Source organism: Grammomys surdaster, unplaced genomic scaffold (assembly GCF_004785775.1).
Source record: "Grammomys surdaster isolate TR1022 unplaced genomic scaffold, NIH_TR_1.0 676, whole genome shotgun sequence".
NCBI classification, from domain to species: Eukaryota; Metazoa; Chordata; class Mammalia; order Rodentia; family Muridae; genus Grammomys; species Grammomys surdaster.
The window spans coordinates 10,225-29,013 of NW_021605095.1; the positions used below are offsets into that span (position 1 = coordinate 10,225).

At 42.8% G+C, this 18,789-nt stretch overlaps 3 pseudogenes; 2 read left to right on the forward strand and 1 right to left on the reverse strand.

The window, feature by feature from the left end:
• The first annotated feature begins 1,538 nt into the window (after positions 1 to 1,538).
• LOC114633461 lies at positions 1,539 to 3,425 on the forward strand (annotated as a pseudogene).
• On the reverse strand, positions 2,080 to 2,628 carry LOC114633462 (annotated as a pseudogene).
• A 7,510-nt stretch (positions 3,426 to 10,935) lies between the features above and the next one.
• LOC114633460 lies at positions 10,936 to 12,317 on the forward strand (annotated as a pseudogene).
• The last annotated feature ends 6,472 nt before the right edge of the window (positions 12,318 to 18,789 follow it).

Below are 18,789 nucleotides of genomic sequence, written 5' to 3' on the forward strand. Positions count from 1 at the left end.
GCCTCTCACATGAGTGCACACCTACTTTGGGTTGCAAAGGGTCAACAGAGACCAAGCAGCTCTGATGTACCTGATGGGTTTTCTTCCTCCAATTACAGAAAGCAATTGCTCAATATACTGAAGACCTCTGCAGAGGGGAGACCCTCACTCAAGTCTCAGAAAGTCGCGACCACCCAGTAATCTGCTCGAGACAACGTGTACCGGAGCAATAGCGAGGTTTATTAGGGTGTGTGACAGCTAGCTGACGGTCAATTCGTATGCCCACCCAGGAGCTGAATTGACCCCGACAACCAGTTTGAGAGGGGTTTTTAAAGGGAAAAACCACAAACCAAGGAATGGGGAGGGGGATGAGGGGTTGTTAAGGTGGCATAACATAAAAATAGCGAAACATTCCAAAGAAACTCAACCTACATGAGTCAGGGTCAGGTGAAAACTCTCTGTAGCTAATCTTTCTCAAGAATGTGGTCCTGTCCTGTTACTTCGGCCTTGCCCTGTCACTGCGGTTACCAGCTTGGTTCCCAGCTTGGTTCTACCTAGTTCACTTTCTCTTTGCGATAGGCCAGTTCCAGTAATGGTGACTAGTCTTTTCACATTCTTAACTTGCTTCATGGCTCAGCTTCTCAGAAAAATTTCAATGTCCTTATAAAGAAAGCCTAAAGAATATTTTATATGTCTAAAAAGGATTCTATATACCCAGTATCTATAATTTTTCACTCTACAGTACTTGCATTTGGGCAATGCTTTATTTTCTTTCCTTTGGTTTTCTTTCCTCTTTGGACAAAAGCCTGGTTTCTGTCTTTTTTTTTTTTTCTGAGTCAGAGTTTCTGTACACTGCCCTGGCTGTCCTGGAATTCATTATGCAGACCAGGCTGGCCTCACACTTACAGAGGTCCTCCTGCCTCTACCTCAGTAGTGCTTGGATTAAAGTTGAACACCACCACTGGGAAAGCTCAATTTTGGTTTCTGATATTTCTCTTAACTCTCCTCCATTTCTTTACTCTACCTCTCTCTTTTCTGCCTTGGTCCACTGCCACAATAGAGACACACCCTTCTTTTTTTTTTGAGACACACCCTTCTTATGATAAACAGAGGAACAAGGTGTGAGCAGAAGAACATAGTGTGGCATTTTTGGAGAAGCCATTTTACCTCTTATAGTAGTTCACTGTTGCTGTGTTAGCTTTGATTGCCTTCTTGATGGGGCTTAGTATCACCATGGAAACAAATCTCTAGGAACATCTGAGGAATTTTGCACATTAGGTTAGTTGAGGTGGAGAGGCCTAAGAAAGACCTACTCGGTGGAGGAGACAGCACTGCAGTTGCCACCAGCTCGGGAATTTCTGGCTCTTTTCTCTTCACCTTAAATTCAGGTGTCTTTTATGAATAATCAAAAGCATCAAAACCAATGCTATCAGGCCAGCATTTTAAAACCAGAAAAAGAGATGAAAAAGAGAGGTTTGACCCTACTCAGTTTCAAGACTGTATTATTCAAAGCTTAACTGAAACTGGTAATGATTTGGAAGCAGTAGCTAAGTTTCTTGATGTTTCTGGAGCAAAACTTGACTACAGCCACTATGCAGAAACACTCTTTCACATTCTGGTGGCTGGCAGAATGCTGGCCCCAGGTGCTACGCTGGCAGATGACACAGAAGTCTGTGTGTTTGCAGCACAAGAAGACCTAGAGACCATGCAAGCATTTGCTCAGGTTTTTAACAAGTTAATCAGGTGCTACAAATACCTGGAGAAAGGTTTTGAAGATGAAGTTAAAAAGTTATTGCTCTTCCTAAAGGGATTTTCAGAGTTGGAGAGGAGCAAGCTTGACATGTTGACTGGGGTCCTTCTGGCTAATGGAACCCTTAATGCGTCCATTCTTTTTTTGTTTTGTTTTGTTTTGTTTTTTGTTCTCAAACAGTTGTACTAATAGTAAATTTAATTAAAATAAGAAATTATCATAACATTATGCTCATCACACATGTGGATAGACATCAGTAAAGATTACACCATCTCAGTCATAGTGCTGCAGTGCTCTACACTACTACAAAACAGCCAAAGGCCTGGCATACTCAATGTGGCCAAAAGGCTTTACTTCTTGCAAGCTGTGTATCTTTCAGTAACATTCTCCCAGTTGATTACATTCCAAATAGCCTTCAGATAGTCAGGCCTAATGTTTTTATACTGGAGGTAGTACGCATGCTTCCACACGTCAATCCCCAGCAGCGGAATAAGGCCTCTTGTTCCTTGCAGAGGGTCCTGATTAGAGCCGGCAGCAATCTGTAAGCGACCTTGCTCCTTATTGAAGCTAAGCCAGCCCCAGACTGAACCTTGGACTCCCACAGACATGGCTGTCAGTTTCTCCTTAAACTTCTCAAAAGACCCAAAGTCACGCTTGATAGCCTCCAGCAACTCTCCTTTGGGTTCTCCACCACCCTTAGGGCTCAGGTTTGTCCAGAAGATGGGGTGATTAATGTGTCCCTCACCACTGAACTTCAGTGCAGGCTGAAGGGCAACCTGAGTTGTAACATCTCCCTTGGCCAGCGCCTTGTGGTACTTCTCGGTGACGTTCATATTGTTCACGTAGGCCGCGTGGTGCTTGCTGTGGTGCAGCTGCATGATCTGCACGTTAATGTGCGGCTCCAGCACTATAGTTGTAAGGCTTAGAACACAGCCATTCACTTCTTAACAGCCTTTATAATGAGAATTTGGTTAAAGAAGGAGTTTCAGCAGCTTTTGCTGTGAAGCTCTATAAATCATGGATAAATGAAAAAGACATCAATGCAGTTGCTGCAAGTCTTTGAAAAGTCAGCATGGACAACAGACTGATGGAGTTATTCCCTGCCAACAAACAAAGTGTTGAGCACTTCACTAAGTATTTCACTGAAGCAGGCTTAAAAGAGCTTTCGGAGTATGTCCGCAACCAGCAGAGCATTGGTGCACGGAAGGAGCTCCAGAAGGAGCTTCAGGAGCAGATGTCCCACGGTGACCCATTCAAGAACATAATTTTATATGCCAAGGAGGAGATGAAAAAAAAAAAAACATCCCAGAGCCAGTAGTCATTGGGATAGTCTGGTCAAGTGTGATGAGCACTGTGGAGTGGAACAAAAAAGAGGAGCTTGTAGCAAGCACTTGAAGCAATACAGCCCTCTACTTGCTGCCTTCACTACTCAAGGTCAGTCTGAACTGACTCTGTTACTGGAGATTCAGAAGTATTGCTATGACAACATTCACTTCATGAAAGCCTTCCAGAAAATAGTGGTGCTTTTTTTTTTTATAAAGCTGAGATCCTGAGTGAAGAGCCCATTCTGAAGTGGTATAAAGACGCACATGTTGCAAAGGAGAAAAGTGTCTTCCTTGAGCAAATGAAGAAGTTTGTAGAATGGCTCAAAGATGCTGAGGAGGAATCTGAATCTGAAGCTGAAGAAGGTGACTGAATTTTGAAACAACATCCTCAGTAGAACAAACAGGAGTTGCAAATAAAATGTCTTGTCTCATGTGTCCTGATTCTTTTTTTTTTTTTTTTTTTTTTTGTTTTGTTTTTCGAGATAGGGTTTCCCTGTGTAGCCCTGGCTGTCCTGGAACTCACTCTGTAGACCAGGCTGGCCTCGAACACAGAAATCCACCTGCCTCTGCCTCCCAAGTGCTGGGATTGAAGGCGTGCACCACCACTGCCCAGCTATGTGTCCTGATTCTTACATCTTCCTACCTCCCTATATCAAGCATGATATAAGGGCTTTCATGGCAATTTTTATTTTAACTGTTTTTATAGTTAATGGAAATGTTGGGCTTGGTTTCTGAAAACATGTGTAAGGAGCTGCAGGAGCTGGAGAATTGAATCTGATTTTGCATTGGTTTTCAGTTACCTTCTACCTCCTGTATTTTCTACTGTAATAATGTGATGTAAGGCCTTCTGCAATGAGCAGTTCACTTTATTCCCTGGGTTTTCTTCATAAACAGTTTTCAAGATATGGTTTGGTTAAAAAATAATTTGTTACAAAAAGATTCTGTTTGCAAATTAAACTGTAAAAATATCCAAAGTCTCAAAAGGCAATGATTTGTGTGATAACTTAGTGTGTCCAGAGCCCTGAAAATCCTGTAGATGATTGAATCCATAACAACATGAATCCTGATGTTGATTATATGTGAGCATTTTCTTGTATTTTTAACCCCAGATGTTGTTTGATTTCAGGGTTTCATCCTTAGTAAAGCCATGGAGAGCAAACTTAGTTTGAGAACTATAAGTAGCAGAGGTAGGAAGAAGGAAGCTGAACCTTTTCCCAGAAACTTCTAGGTTCATTTGCATCTTTCCAGGTAGAACAAGTAGATGCTCCTCATAACAAACGTTCTACCCCAGGCCACAGCTAGACTGTTAGGAAAGAGTTCCGACAAGGAGTGAGTCAAGGAAATGTCACTAAACCATAAGATTGTTGGAAGTGTTTGGATGAGTCTGTTATAGCAGGATCTCAGCACAACTCCATTTCCTTTTGTGATGGTGAAGGACAGTCATTAGTGGTCCACCATTCAGTTGCCTGTGCCTGGCCTCATTCTACTATATTCAAGCACCTAGTAACTCACCCTAGTTGCCCTTTTTTTAAATTGCCATGAGCCAAATACTTTAATTCATTTATTTTAATGGTTGCCTTTGTTGCTTTTCTTTTTGCTATCCATTTATAGTTAGTTGGTAGGGGGAAATGTAGCCACATTTTTGGGAAAGGCTAAAAGTGAACATTTTGAAAGTTTTTTTTAATTTTTATAATTGGTAAAAGAAAATAGTAAAAATAATGCCACTAGAGACTTGAGTGGAAATTGCTCGTTTTGAAGGTGCCATTCTTAGAAGCCAAGAATTTAGTATTTAAAGTTTATCTTGAGAGAATAACATGTAATATAATTTGAAGTAAATGTATAGTAACCTTAAGAGAAAACATTGGTGGGTGGAGTGAAATGTAAAATGAATGACTTTGATAAAGTTTTATGCACAGGCAAATGTATTCAATAGATTCTGTGTAGTGATTTGCTTTCCCTTTGTAAATTGTAGTCCAATTTTTTTTGTTTTGTTTTTCGACACAGGATTTCTCTGTATAGCCCTGGCTGTCCTGGAAGTCACTCTGTAGACCAGGCTGGCCTTGAACTCAGAAATCCTCCTGCCTCTGCCTCCCGAGTGCCAGGCTCAATTTTTTTTTTAAATAAAGTCAATTCTTACATAAAAAAAGAAAGAAAGAAAGAAAGAAAGAAAGAAAGAAAGAAAGAAAAAAGGAAAGAAAGAAAGAAACAAAGAAAGAAAGAAAGAAAGAAAGAAAGAAAGAAAGAAAGAAAGACAGACCTACTCAACAGGCTGAACACCAGTGGAAGACAGATGGGTGGCTTAGTCTACTTCCTTCCCCTGAGATGGCCATCTTTCTCTGTCATATGCTCCTCTTACCATGATGCACACATAGGCACACTCCCCTGGGTGCTGGCTAACTATGGACAGAAATCACGAAAAGCATGAACCAAAATGAATCTTTCTGTCCCTTTTAAGAATTTGGTCAAAGCTGCTGAGCCCTGGACATGTAGGGTGTATAAACACCAGGCTTCTAGGGCAGAGGGAAGGGAAGGGTGTTTATCCTCTGGGATTCAGTTCAGGGGCTTATTCAGCGCTGCTCTCCATAGTAGTATCATATTTTCATTGTGTGGACATCTACAGGTGATCAGAAATTGCTATACAATTGAAGAATCATGGACAATGAAGGTTGGAAGGGCCCTTAGAGTTCCACCCATGATATACATTTGCTTTCCATGAGAGGACCCAAGACCTAGTGGTACATTAATAGTGTGGGGAGGGTTGGAATCCAAATTTAAAATCTTGACCTGTCCCTTAGTTTGGGAGATGTGGTCAATGACTGTTTACTTATGAAGAATTTGCATTCATCATTTGCTCAGTTCTTATTAAAATCGGCTGAAGACCCTAGGGTGTAACTGTCTTTAGCCTTAGATGTTTGCGTGAAATTACTTTCTTTCTGAATACATCACTGGTTCAAGCGTAACTCCCAATTTTAGAAGGCAGCCTTGCAATCATCCTTGTGTGGCTTGGGCTCATCGTGATGCCTATGGCAGTAGTTTTCAATCTTTGACCCCAATAGGGGTTACACATCTGGTAACATACATATCAGCTATTTATGTTATGTTTCATAATAGTATCAAAACTAAAGTTGTTAAATAGCAACAAAATAATTTTATGGTTGGGATCATCACAACATAAGGAGTTAGATTAAAGGATCCAAATACTAGGAAGGCTGAGAAACACTGGTCTACACAGTGTTCTTAGTTTCCTCAATTCTAAAATGGGGTATAGTAATGATAGGGATAGCATATATCACGAAGATTAAATACAAAAATATACATAAAGTATTCAGAATAGTATAGAACATCGAATGTAATCAAATACATACAGATTTATCCTACTCCAATAAACTTGTTTAGGATTCTGATTCACAAAGGTTGCTGAAGAGATACCTCAGTTAAGTAAAGTTCTTCTCTTTCAAACATGAGTACCTCAGTTTGATCCCCAGAAGCCCTCCAAGAAAAACAGACAAGGTCTAGTAGTGCATGCTTGTAATTCCAGCACTAGGAGGGTGGCACCCACTGAGGGATCCCAAGAACTTGGCTAGACTACTTGTCAAATTGCAGGACAATGGGATTTTGTCTTTTAAAGAAAAGAAAAAAAAAGGTGGTGGCACACAAGGAAAGACATTGAGCTTTTACGTGGCTGCCACATGGATAGATTCCCATTGTACACATCCAACAAGTGCACATCCACCCACATGGACACACAGATACACATCACTCTGATGTAGAATATTCAACCCTTCTATCTCCTGGAATAAAATAGAATTCTGGGTTCTATCACAGAGATTTAGGGTTTGTTTGTTTGTTTTTATCTTTTGTCTTTTATTTGTAGTCCAGTCTTTATCCCCCTTCAGGTCCCCCCTCTGACAGTTCCTCATTCCATTCTTCTTCCCTCTGCTTCAAGAGGATGTCCCCTCTCCCTGGGGTCTCAAGTGTCTCAAGGGTAAGGTTGCTCCTCTCTCACTGAGTACAGATCACCCAGTCTTCTGCTGTATATGTCAGATGTAGTTTTAAGAGGACCATCTACTGCTTCCTCTGCTTCTTGCCTTCACACTCATGTTCCTTGGAGTGACTGCTATCAGAGAATCTTTTAGAGCCATGGTGCTGTTTTGCTTCTTCTAAAAACTTGTCCAAACCAAAAGGATCTTCCTCAAACTGAACTGGTCCTTCTTGGCCCCTTGTCTATGGTCTGTACTAGAAAACACCTTATCAGAAAAAAAAAATGTGGGGGAAAAGGAGACAAGGTCACGAACTACTTCTGTTTTACTAGCTTAAACAGGACCAAACATCAACTGTCTCCATTGGTACCTGTTGGTCTTTATCCTGGTTTCGAGGTCATCACCATACGTGTCCATGTCTAGATTTTTACTGGGCCTGTAGATACTCTGAGCCATATTTTTGCCACCCCTCCAAGCCTGATTCTTCCCTCTGCACAGCCATGATCTGGATTCCCTTTCCTATAATGAACATTCTCAAGACTAACTACTAGTTATACAAGGTGAAGGATGAATAGGGAACATTCTAGGGAGCTTGAATTCTGTTAAGATAAACGGTTTGATCATGCCAAAGTTTGTTCTCATTTTATTGCCCCGGTGTGGAAAGCCGCGGCTTGTGCTGACAGCATTCGCCATTACAAGATGGCGCTGGCATCCGGTGCTCCTCCAAGTAACCAAGTAAACTGCGCATGTACTATGGTAAAAGCGCGCCAAGTCACAGCCCATCCCGGGGCGTTTTGGCGGGTAATGAGTAAGCAGCCAATCAGAAGTGAACACGCCACTCCAAGGGTATATAAGCAGTGCCTTTTCGGGGCCCAGGGTCTTCCTCCTTTTCATTTGGAATAAACGCTTGCTGCGGAAGGATCCTGGTGTCCGCGTGTGTTCTTGCTGGTGAGACAATTACACGCGGGTCACACCCCGGCCCGCAGGGATTCAACGAGACCTTAGGGAAGGGGGCGAAAGAATGAAAGGGCAAGAGACACAAGGAATGAGAGCAAGTCTGGGGTTCTGATCAAGCTCTGAAACTTTAATTTCGGGTGCAGGTTATAAAGACACAGTAAACCAGGAAGTTTGGGTGAGGGTCCTTGCTTAGGGCTATCCCACCATTGAATGCTTATTGTCCTAGACCATCCCACTGTCATATCCTTATTGCCCTATACCATCCCACTGTCATAGTCTTATTGCCCTAGACCATCCCACCGTCATATGCTTATTGGCCTAGACCATCCCATTGTCATAAGGAGCTCCTAGGAAATGCCAGACATTCTTTAAGTTCCTGAGACCCGAGACAAGGTTTCCCAGAACATCAGGTGATTTCCTGGATTTGGCTCCAGGCATTTTATTACCAAGCTAAAGAACTGCCCTTCTTCCTGACTCATATTTATGCAGATAGCAATCCACATCTTATCAGGAACTGCCCTGAAAGAAGTTCGGGTCAAGCTGCCTCTCTTTGCTTCTCTCATGACAGATTTCAACTCTTTTGCGGGCCTCTCCATATTCTGTGGACACAATTGAAAATCAGCTTGTCACTCTATTAGACTCTCATATTTTGGACAAGAGGCTCTTCAGCCTAAGAAAATGCCATGCTTGCTTGCTTTCTTTCTTTCTTTCTTTCTTTCTTTCTTTCTTTCTTTCTTTCTTTCTTTTTTTTTTTTTGGTTTTTCAAGACAGAGTTTCTCTGTGTAGCCCTGGCTGTCGTGGAACTAACTCTGGAGACCAGGCTGGCCTCGAATTCAGAAATCTACCTGCCTCTGCCTCCCAAGTACTGGGATTAAAGGCGTGTGCCACCACTGCCCAGCCTCTTTCTTTCTTTCTTTCTTTTGACATGGCCTAGGCTATCTTCAAACTCTGACCATTGTATCCCACTCTTCTGCTGGGATTACAGGTGTGCACCACCATTTCTTTGTGGCCACACTCAGCCCTTTAACATTACCTGCAGTCAATTTCAATCCAGTTTGTGGAGACTCCTATGTCAGCCACAAGTTACTGAAATGCACCTAAGTAGGAAGCTGGACTGCTTGACAGGGAGCCATGTGGTGAGGAAGGAAATCCAGTCATGCTAATTGGTTTTAAAAATTAACCAGAGTCTAGGTGGAGAGAGGTTCATTTCATTGTACATTGCTGTTCAGCTCTTCCTCCACATGTTTGAGAATTGTCATGATAAAATGCAAAGACAGGGCTGGGGAAATGGCTGAGTTGGTAAAGAGTCTGCTGTTCAAGTCTGAGGACCTGAGTGTGGATCTCTAGCAGCCAGGTAGTTGGCTACACATTGTAGTGTGTGTCTGTTGAAAACTTTTCTAGTCACCCAACTGGAGAGCATCCAACTCAGTGAGACCCTTCTTCAAAATACAAATAGTGATTGAGCCAGGACACTCAATGTCACCCTCTTGCCTCCACATGAACATGTCACAGGTATGTACATGCACATATCCATATCAGCACACACACATCCACACCACACCATACCACACCACACCACACAGATCTTTTTACAAATCGAAAGAAGTGAGAATCATTTAAAGGCTTTTGTTGGAGCTTGCTACCCAGCCAGCCTAGCTAAATTTGTGAGCTCCATGCAGAGAGGCTTTGTTTCAAAAACTAAGATGACTCCTTCTGCCCCTTGCTTGGTCCTTTTGGCTTGGGCAGACACCTAGCTGCTCTGCTCCCATCAAAGCACCATATCCAGAGCTATCCAAGAGGAACTGTAGAGTGAAAAATTATGTTTTTTGTTTTTTTGTTTGCTTTTTCGAGACAGGGTTTCCCTGTATAGCCCTGGCTGTCCTGGAGCTCACTCTGTAGACCAGGTTGGCCTCGAACTCAGAAATCCACCCACCTCTGCCTCCCAAGTGCTGGGATTAAAGGCGTGCGCCACCACCGCCCGGCCAAGTGAAAAATTATGAAGATCATTTTACAAAATGATCTACAGATTCTTCCTTAGGTTTTTCTTTATAGGGCATGGAAAATTCTCTCTGAAGCAAGCTAAGAATGTGGAGCAAGCTAAGAATGTGGACAGGCTAGTTACAGAACTGGCTAACTACAAAAAGTGAAGAAAAGAATGCAAGTCAGCTAGGTGGAACCAGGAAGCTGGTAACCACAATGACAGGGCAAGGCTGCAGTGACATGACAGGACCACATTTTTGAAAAGAATAGATATACAGAGTGTTTTTCTTATGACCCTGACTCACATAGGTTGGGTTCCTCTGGAATTTTCCACTATTTTTATGTTATGTCTCTTTGACAACCCCCTCGCCCCCTCCTCACCCTGGTTTGCAGTTTTCTCCTTTAAATACCCCTCACTCCTGAGCTTTGGGGTTGACACTCCCCTTGTGAGTGTCGGCCTCAGTTGACTGATACCCCGAAATCTGGAAATAAAGCCTTTTGCCATTTGCATCCAGTTTCGGTGTCTTTAGAGTTATTAGATGGTTGTGTCACCCCGAGACTTGAGTGAGGGTCTCCCCTGAGTGGAGGTCTTCAGAACCACTGCACTCAGGGCAGGGAGCTCAGGATCACAGGACCACAGAGACATCTGAACTCTAAGGAGTTTGGACACAAGAAAGATGACTGGAAAGACAGGCTCCATTCAGAGACAGTGAGTGCAGGTAGCACTAGAGTTAACCATATAGTGAAAGGTAAGCTCAAGAACATAAGCAACAGAAATCAAATTTACTTGGCATCATCAGAACCCAGTTCTCCCACCCTAGCAAGCCCCACATATCCCATCATACCAGAAAAGCAGGATTTAGATTTAAAATCACTTTTCATGATGATGATAGAGGACTTTAAGAAGGACAGAATTAACTCCCTTAAAGAATTACGGGAGAAGTGTCCAAGTGCAGACGCGGCCGCCATGAGGGAGACTGTGCACATCCAAGTGGGCCAGTGCGGGAACCAGATCGGTACCAAGTTTTGGGAAGTGATCAGCGATGAGCAAGGCATCGACTGGGTCAGAGTCTTCCTGGGTGATTCAGCGCTGCAGCTGGTGAGGATCAGCGTCTACTACAATGAGTCATCCTCTAAGAAGTACGTACCCAGGGCTGCCCTGGTGGATTTGGAGCCTGGCACCATGGACAGTGTGAGGTCTGGGCCTTTTGGGCAACTCTTCCGACCTGACAACTTCATCTTTGGACAGACGGGTGCCAGGAACAACTGGGCCAAGGGTCACTACACGGAAGGTGCAGAGTTGGTGGACTCGGTGCTGGACGTCGTACTCAAGGAGTGTGAGCACTGTGACTGACTGCAGGGCTTCCAGCTCACGCACTTGCTGGACGGTGGCACAGGCTCAGGCATGGGCACACTGCTCATCAGCAAGATCCGAGAGGAGTACCCGGACTGCATCATGAACACCTTCAGCGTCATGTCGTCACCTAAGGTCTCAGGCACTATGGTGGAGTTCTACAATGCCACTCTGTGGGTGCACCAGCTAGTAGAGAACACCGATGAGACCTACTGCATCGACAACAAGGCCCTCTACGACATCTGCTTCTGCATGCTCAAGCTGACCACACCCACTTACGGGGATCTCAACCACTTAGTGTCCGCCACCATGAGCAGTGTCATCACATCACTGCGTTTCCCTGGCCAACTCAATGCCGACCTGAGCAAGCTGGCTGTGAACATGGTGCCCTTTCCTCATCTGCACTTCTTCATTCCCGGCTTTGCTCCCCTCACAGCCAGGAGCAGTCAGCAGTACCTGACAGTGCCTGAGCTCACACAGCATATGTTCGACGCCAAGAACATGATGGCTGCCTGTGACCCTCGCCATGGCCGCTACCTGACCGTCGCCACTGTCTTCTGTGGCCCCATGTTCATGAAGGAGGTGGATAAGCAGATGCTGGCCATCCAGAACAAGAACAGCAGCTACTTTTTGGAGTGGATCCCCAAAAACGTCAAGACATCTGTGTGTGACATCGCACCATGGGGCATCCACCTTCACTGGGAATAGCACTGCTAACCAGGAGCTGTTCAAGTGCATCTCCGAGCAGTTCTCAGCCATGTTCCGCCGCAAGACCTTCCTGCACTGGTTCACTGGTGAGGACATGGACGAGATGGAGTTCACTGAGGCTGAGAGTAACATGAATGACCTGGTGTCAGAGTACCAGCAGTACCAGGACGCCATGGTCAATGATGGGGAAGAGGCTTTTGAAGATGAGGATGAAGAAGAGATCAACGAATAGGGAGCCATAAGATGCTACAGTGCACATCTGCTCTTCTCTTAGCCCTGATGGTGTGGGAATGGTGTCCTGGTCTAAACATGTCCAACGACCCTCTCAAACTAAATACACTACACTGTTCACCAGGTTACCTGAACAGAGAACTTTCCTTTACCAGAGAACTGGCAGTCCCAGCAGACCAGGGAGATTTTATATAGCAATACTGAAAGCAAAGTAGGGAGCCATAAACGGCGAGAGAACGTGACCACCTTTTTTTAAGTTCCCCCCTCCAACTACAATCAGAGATTTGTTTTTCATCCTTGGAGATAAAAATCAAAGCCACACAGTGTTGCCTTAATTGAATAAGCAATATGGAATTTTATGACAATCCATTCATAATAAAATGCTAATCCTGCAAAGAAAAAAAAAGGATTTCAGGAGAACAGAGGTAAACAACTAGAACCCCTTAAAGAGGAAACACAAAAATCCCTTAAAGAACTGCAAGAAAACACAACCAATTAGGTGAAGGAATTAAATAAAACCATCCAGGATCTAAAAATGGAAGTACAAACAATAAAGAAATCTCAAAGGGAGACTATCCTGGAGATAGAAAATCTAGGAAAGAAATATGGAGTCATTGATACAAGCATCACCAACAGAATACAAGAGATAGAAGAGAGAATCTCATGTGCAGAAGATACCATGGAAAACATTGACACAACTGTCAAAGAAAGTGCAAAATGCAAAAAGCTCCTAATCCAGAGCATCCAGGAAATCCACGACACAATGAGAAGACCAAACCTAAGGATAATAGGTATAGATGAGAGTGAAGATTCCCAACTTAAAGGGCCGGTAAATATCTTCAACAAAAATATAGAGGGAAACTTTCCTAACCTAAAGAAAGAGATGTCCATGAACATACCAGAAGCCTATAGAGCCCCAAACAGACTAGACCAGAAAAGAAATTCCTCCTGTTACATAATAATCAAAACATCAAATGCACAAAATAAAGAAAAAATACTAAAAGCAATAAGGGAAAAAGGTAAAGTAACATATAAAGGCAGACCTGTAAGAATTACACCAGACTTCTCACCAGAGACTATAAAAGCCAGGAGAGCCTGGACTGACATCATGCAGACCCTAAGAGAACACAAATGCCAGCCCAGACTACTATCCCTAGCAGAACTCTCAATTAGCAAAGATGGAGAAACCAAGATATTCCATGACAAAACTGTAGCTGCCGTTTCTTTTGTAACGGCCATCAGGTTCTGTTACTTTGTAAAGGCCGGCCGGTTCTGCTGCTCTGGTCGGCAGGTCAGGGTCTAGCAAGAGAGAAAGTGGGGACGGAGGAAGGGGAAAAAGGGGCGAGAGACGCAAAAGATAGATACAAGCCAGAGTCCGGTGGAGTCTCTTCAAGTCTTCTTTATTCTCCTCTCTTCTTACTATATTCTCACTCCTTCAGTCTCCTGACACCTCTCACTTTCTCTCTCCTTCCTCTACTTCCTACTTCCTACTACCTCCTACTACTTACTACCTCCTACTTTCTACCTCTACCTCCTCGACTCCTCTACTCCTCTACTCCCCTATAGAAGGGAAATCCTGGGTATGTATACCCTTTACCACGTGACTTGCCCTCGTGGACAATCTCAACTGAAGCCACTACGTCACGTGCCTTGTAGCCATGGATACCAGGAGCACCTGGCAGCTGGGGGCACTAAACAGTGTAACAAGATGTTTATCAGAGTGCGCTCAGCTATTGCAGGCTGTTGAAACAAGTCTCTTGTCAGAGTATATGGCTCGAGATGGCTGTAAAGATGATAGCCACTTTCGGCTAAGAGTCGGCTCCCAACAACAAAACCACATTTACACAATATTTTCGCACAAATCCAGTACTTTAAAGGATAATTGAAGGAAAACTCCTAAAGGAGGGAAACTACAACCTAGAAGAACCAACAAAGTAATCTTCCAAAAAACCCAAAAGAAGATAGCTACACAAACATAATTCCACCTCTAATAACAAAAATAACAGGAAACAATCATTTTCATTAATATCTCTTAACATCAATGGACTCAATTCCCCAATAAAAAGATGTAGACTAACAGACTGGATATGTACACAGGACCCAGAATTTTGCTGCATACTGGAAACGCACCTCAGTGACAAATACAGACACTACTTCAGAGTAAAAGGATGGAAAACAATTTTCCAAGCAAATGGCCCCAAGAAACAAGCTGGAGTCGGCTTTCTAATATCAAATGAAATCAATTTTCACCCAAAAGCAATCACAAAAGATCAGGAAGGACACTTTATATTCATCAAAGGAAAAATCTACCAAGATGAACTCTCAATTCTCAACATCTATGCTCCAAATGTAAGGGCACCTACATACATAAAAGAAACTTTACTAAAGTTCAAAGCACACATTGCGTCTCACACAATAATAGTTTGGGATTTTAACATCCCACTCTCAGCAATGGACAGTTCATGGAAACAGAAACTAAACAGAGACACAATGAAATTACCAGAAGTTATGGACCAAATGGATTTAACAGGTACAACATTTCATCCTAAAACAGAAGAATATATCTTTTTCTCAGCACCTCATGGTACCTTCACCAAAACAGACCATATAATTGGTCACAAAACAGGCCTCAACAGATACAAAAAAGATTCAAATAATCCCTTGCATCCTATCAGATCACCATGGACTAAGGCAGGTCTTCAATAATGACAAAAACAATGGAAAGCCCACATACACATGGAAACTGAACAACACTCTACTCAATGAGGAATTGGTCAAGGAAGAAATAAAGAAAGAAATTAAAGACTTTTTAGAATTCAATGAAAATGAGGACACACCATACCAAAACTTGTGGGACTCCATGAAAGCACTGCTAAGAGGAAAACTCATAGGTCTAAATGCCTACAAACAAAACAAAACAAAACAAAACAAAACAAAACAAAACAAAACAAAAACCTGGAAACTGGAGAGAGCATACACTTGCAGCTTGACAATACACCTGAAAGCTCTAGAACAAAAAGAGGCAAATATACCCAAGAAGAGTAGAAGGCAGGAAATAATCAAACTCAGGGCTGAAATTAACCAAGTAAAAACCGAAAGAACTATACAAAATATCAACACAACCAGGAGTTGGTTCTTTGAGAAAATCAACAAGATAGATAAACCCTTAGCCAGACTAACCAGAGGGCACAGAAACAGTATCCAAGTTAATAAAATGAGAACTGAAAAGGGAGACATAACAACAGAAACTAAGGAGATTAAAAAAATCATCAGGTCCTACTACAAAAACCTATATTTAACAAAACTGGAATATCTGGATGAAATGGACAACTTTCTAGACAGATACCAGATACCTAAGTTAAATCAGGAGCAGATAAACCATCAAAACAGTACCATAACCCCTAAAGAAATAGTAGTAGTTATTAAAAGTCTCCCACCAAAAAAAAAAAAAAAAAAAAAAAAAATGCCCAGGACCAGATGGTTTTAGTGAAGAATTCTATCAGACCTCCAAGGAAGACCTAATACTAGTTCTCTTCAAACTATTCCACAAAATTGAAACAGAAGGAACACTACCCAATTAATTCTATGATGCCATGATCATGCTTCTACTTAAACCTCACAAACACCCAACAAAGAAAGAGAACTTCATACCAATCTCTTTTATGAGTATAGATGAAAAAATACTCAATTAAATTCTCACAAACCGAATCTAAGAACACATCAAAACAATCATCCACCATGATCAAGTAGGCTTTATCCCAGGAATGCAGGGATGATTCAATATTTGGAAATCCATCAATGTAATTCACTATATAAACAAACTTAAAGGAAAAAAACCTGTGGGGCTGTGGAAATCCTGGGTGTTTGGCCACGCCCTAGAACCTAACATGCAGTGGGTCAAGTAAGGCATAGGTAGAGGGCTCGAAACAGGTCTCTGCCTCAAGATTTATATATTACCTGAAGGCCCTAGCCCCTTCTTTTTCCCCTCTCCCCAATATAAGGGAGCCCCTCCTGGCATTTTGTGGGAGAGCACGCCAGCCAGATACAACTATCAACATGACCAATAAAATCTCCATGTCTTCAATTCTACATGTCTCCTGTGACTCTGGACTCTCTATGTGTAAGTGGGAAAGCCTTTCCCGCCCTCCCTGCGCTCCCTGCTGCAGCTGTCCGTGGGTCACTCTACCTGTTCCAGCAGTCCCTCTCTGCACTCTCTGTTTCATCGGTCTGTGGAGCACTGTCCCCTACAACAGTGGTCCTGCCTTCGCAGGCTGCCCCGGGGACTCAGTCATGGCCGCCAGCATGCTGGGTCCCTGCTCTCCCTGTCCCAGCTGTCTGCGGGACTCCCTCTCTCCTCTGCAACCACAGTCCCCGGGAGGAATTCATTCGAAGGGCGCAGGTGCACTCTGACCTGCTCGCTGGTGAGATCAGCTGGGACCGCTGCTGTAGCATGTCAGAGGCCTGCTCTGAGGACTGCCTCAGCCACGCCTGCCCGTGCCCAGGCCCGCATGAGTTTTGAACCACAAAAACCCCACATGATTACTTCACTAGATGCTGACAAAGCATTTGACAAAATTCAATATCCCTTCATGATAAAAGTCTTGGAAAGATCAGGAATTCAAGGCCCATACCTAAACATAGTTAAAGCAATATACAGCAAGCCAGTAGCCAGCATCAAACTAAATGAAGAGAAACTTGAAGCAATTCCACTAAGATCAGGTACAAGGCAAGGCTGCCCACTCTCTCCCTACCTATTCAATATAGTATTGGAAGTCCTAGACAGAGCAATTAGACAACAAAAGGAAGTCAAAGGGATACAAATAGGAAAGGAAGAAGTCAAAATTTCACTATTTGCAGATGATATGATAGTATACTTAAGTGACCCTAAAACTTCTACCAGAGAACTCCTAAACCCGATAAACAACTTCAGCAAAGTGGCTTGATATAAAATCAACTCAAACAAAGCAGTAGCCTTTCTCTTCTTAAAGGATAAGCAGGCTGAGAAAGGCACTAGGGAAATGACACCCTTCACAATAGTCACAAATAATATAAAAGACTTTGGTGTGATTCTAACCAAGCAAGTGAAAGATCTGTCTGACAGGAACTTCAAGTCTCTGAAGAAAGAAATCGAAGAAGATCTCAGAAGATGGAAAGATCTCTCATGTTCCTGGATTGGTAGGATTAATATAGCAAAAGTGGCCATCTTGCCAAAAGCAATCTACAGATTCAGTGCAATACCCATCAAACTTCCTAATCAATTCTTCATAGAGATAGAAATAGCAATTTGAGGGACTGGAGAGATGGCTCAGTGGTTAAGAGCACTGACTGCACTTCCAGAGGTCCTGAGTTCAAATCCCAGCAACCACATGGTGGCTCACAACCATCTGTAATGAGATCTGATGCCCTCTTCTGGTGTGTCTGAAGATAGCTACAGTGTATTCATATAGAATAAATAAATAAATCTTAAAAAAAAAGAGATAGCAATTTGTAAATTCAGTTGGAATAAGAAAAAACCCAGGATATTGAGAACTATTCTCAGCAACCAAAGAACTTCTGTGAGAATCACCATCCCTGACCTCAAGCTATACTACAGAGCAATAGTGATAAAAACTACCTGGTATTGGTACAGAGACAGGCAGGAAGATCAATGGAATAGAATTGAAGATCCAGAAATGAACTCACACACCTGTGGTCACTTGATCTTTGACAAGGAAGCTAAAACCATCCAGTGGAAAAAGGACAGCATTTTCAATACATGGTGCTGGCTCAACTGGAGGTCAGCATGTAGAAGAAAGCAAATTGATCCATTCTTATCTCCTTGTACAAAGCTCAAGTCCAAGTGGCTAAAGGATCTTCACATAAAACCAGATACACGGAAACTAATAGAAAAGAAGGTGGTCCTCCAATACCTAGGAACAGGGGAAAAGTTCCTATATAGAACACCAATGGCTTATGCTCTAAAATCAAGAATATGCAATTGGGCCCTCACAAAAATACAAAGCTTCTGTAAGGGAAAGGACACTGTCAATAGGACAAAACGGCAACGAACAGATTGGGAAAAGATCTCTACCAATCCTACATCTGATAGAGGGTTACTATCCAAAATGTACAAAAACTCAAGAAATTAGACTCCTATTAAAATGGGGGACAGAGCTAAACAAAGAATTCTCAACTGAGGAAATTCGAATGGCCGAGACGCACCAAAAGAAATGTTCAACATCCTTAGTCTTTAGGGTAATGCAAATCAAAACAACCCTGAGATTCCATCTCACACCAGTCAGAATGGCTAAGATCAAAAACTCAGGTGACAGAAGATACTGTCATTGACTCTCTGTCCCATTGACTCTCTGTCTTAAATCTTGAGGCAAGGCAGCTTGTCCCATGTGGGATATAGGCAAGCAAAGGTGGGTCAGGAACATATGTCCAATATAGCTTCTAGGTCACCATTATCACGGAACTCAGCAAGCTCACAGGTCAGCATCATCTTTGTTTCAGCAATAGCGTTCCTCACCAATCATTCTGGCA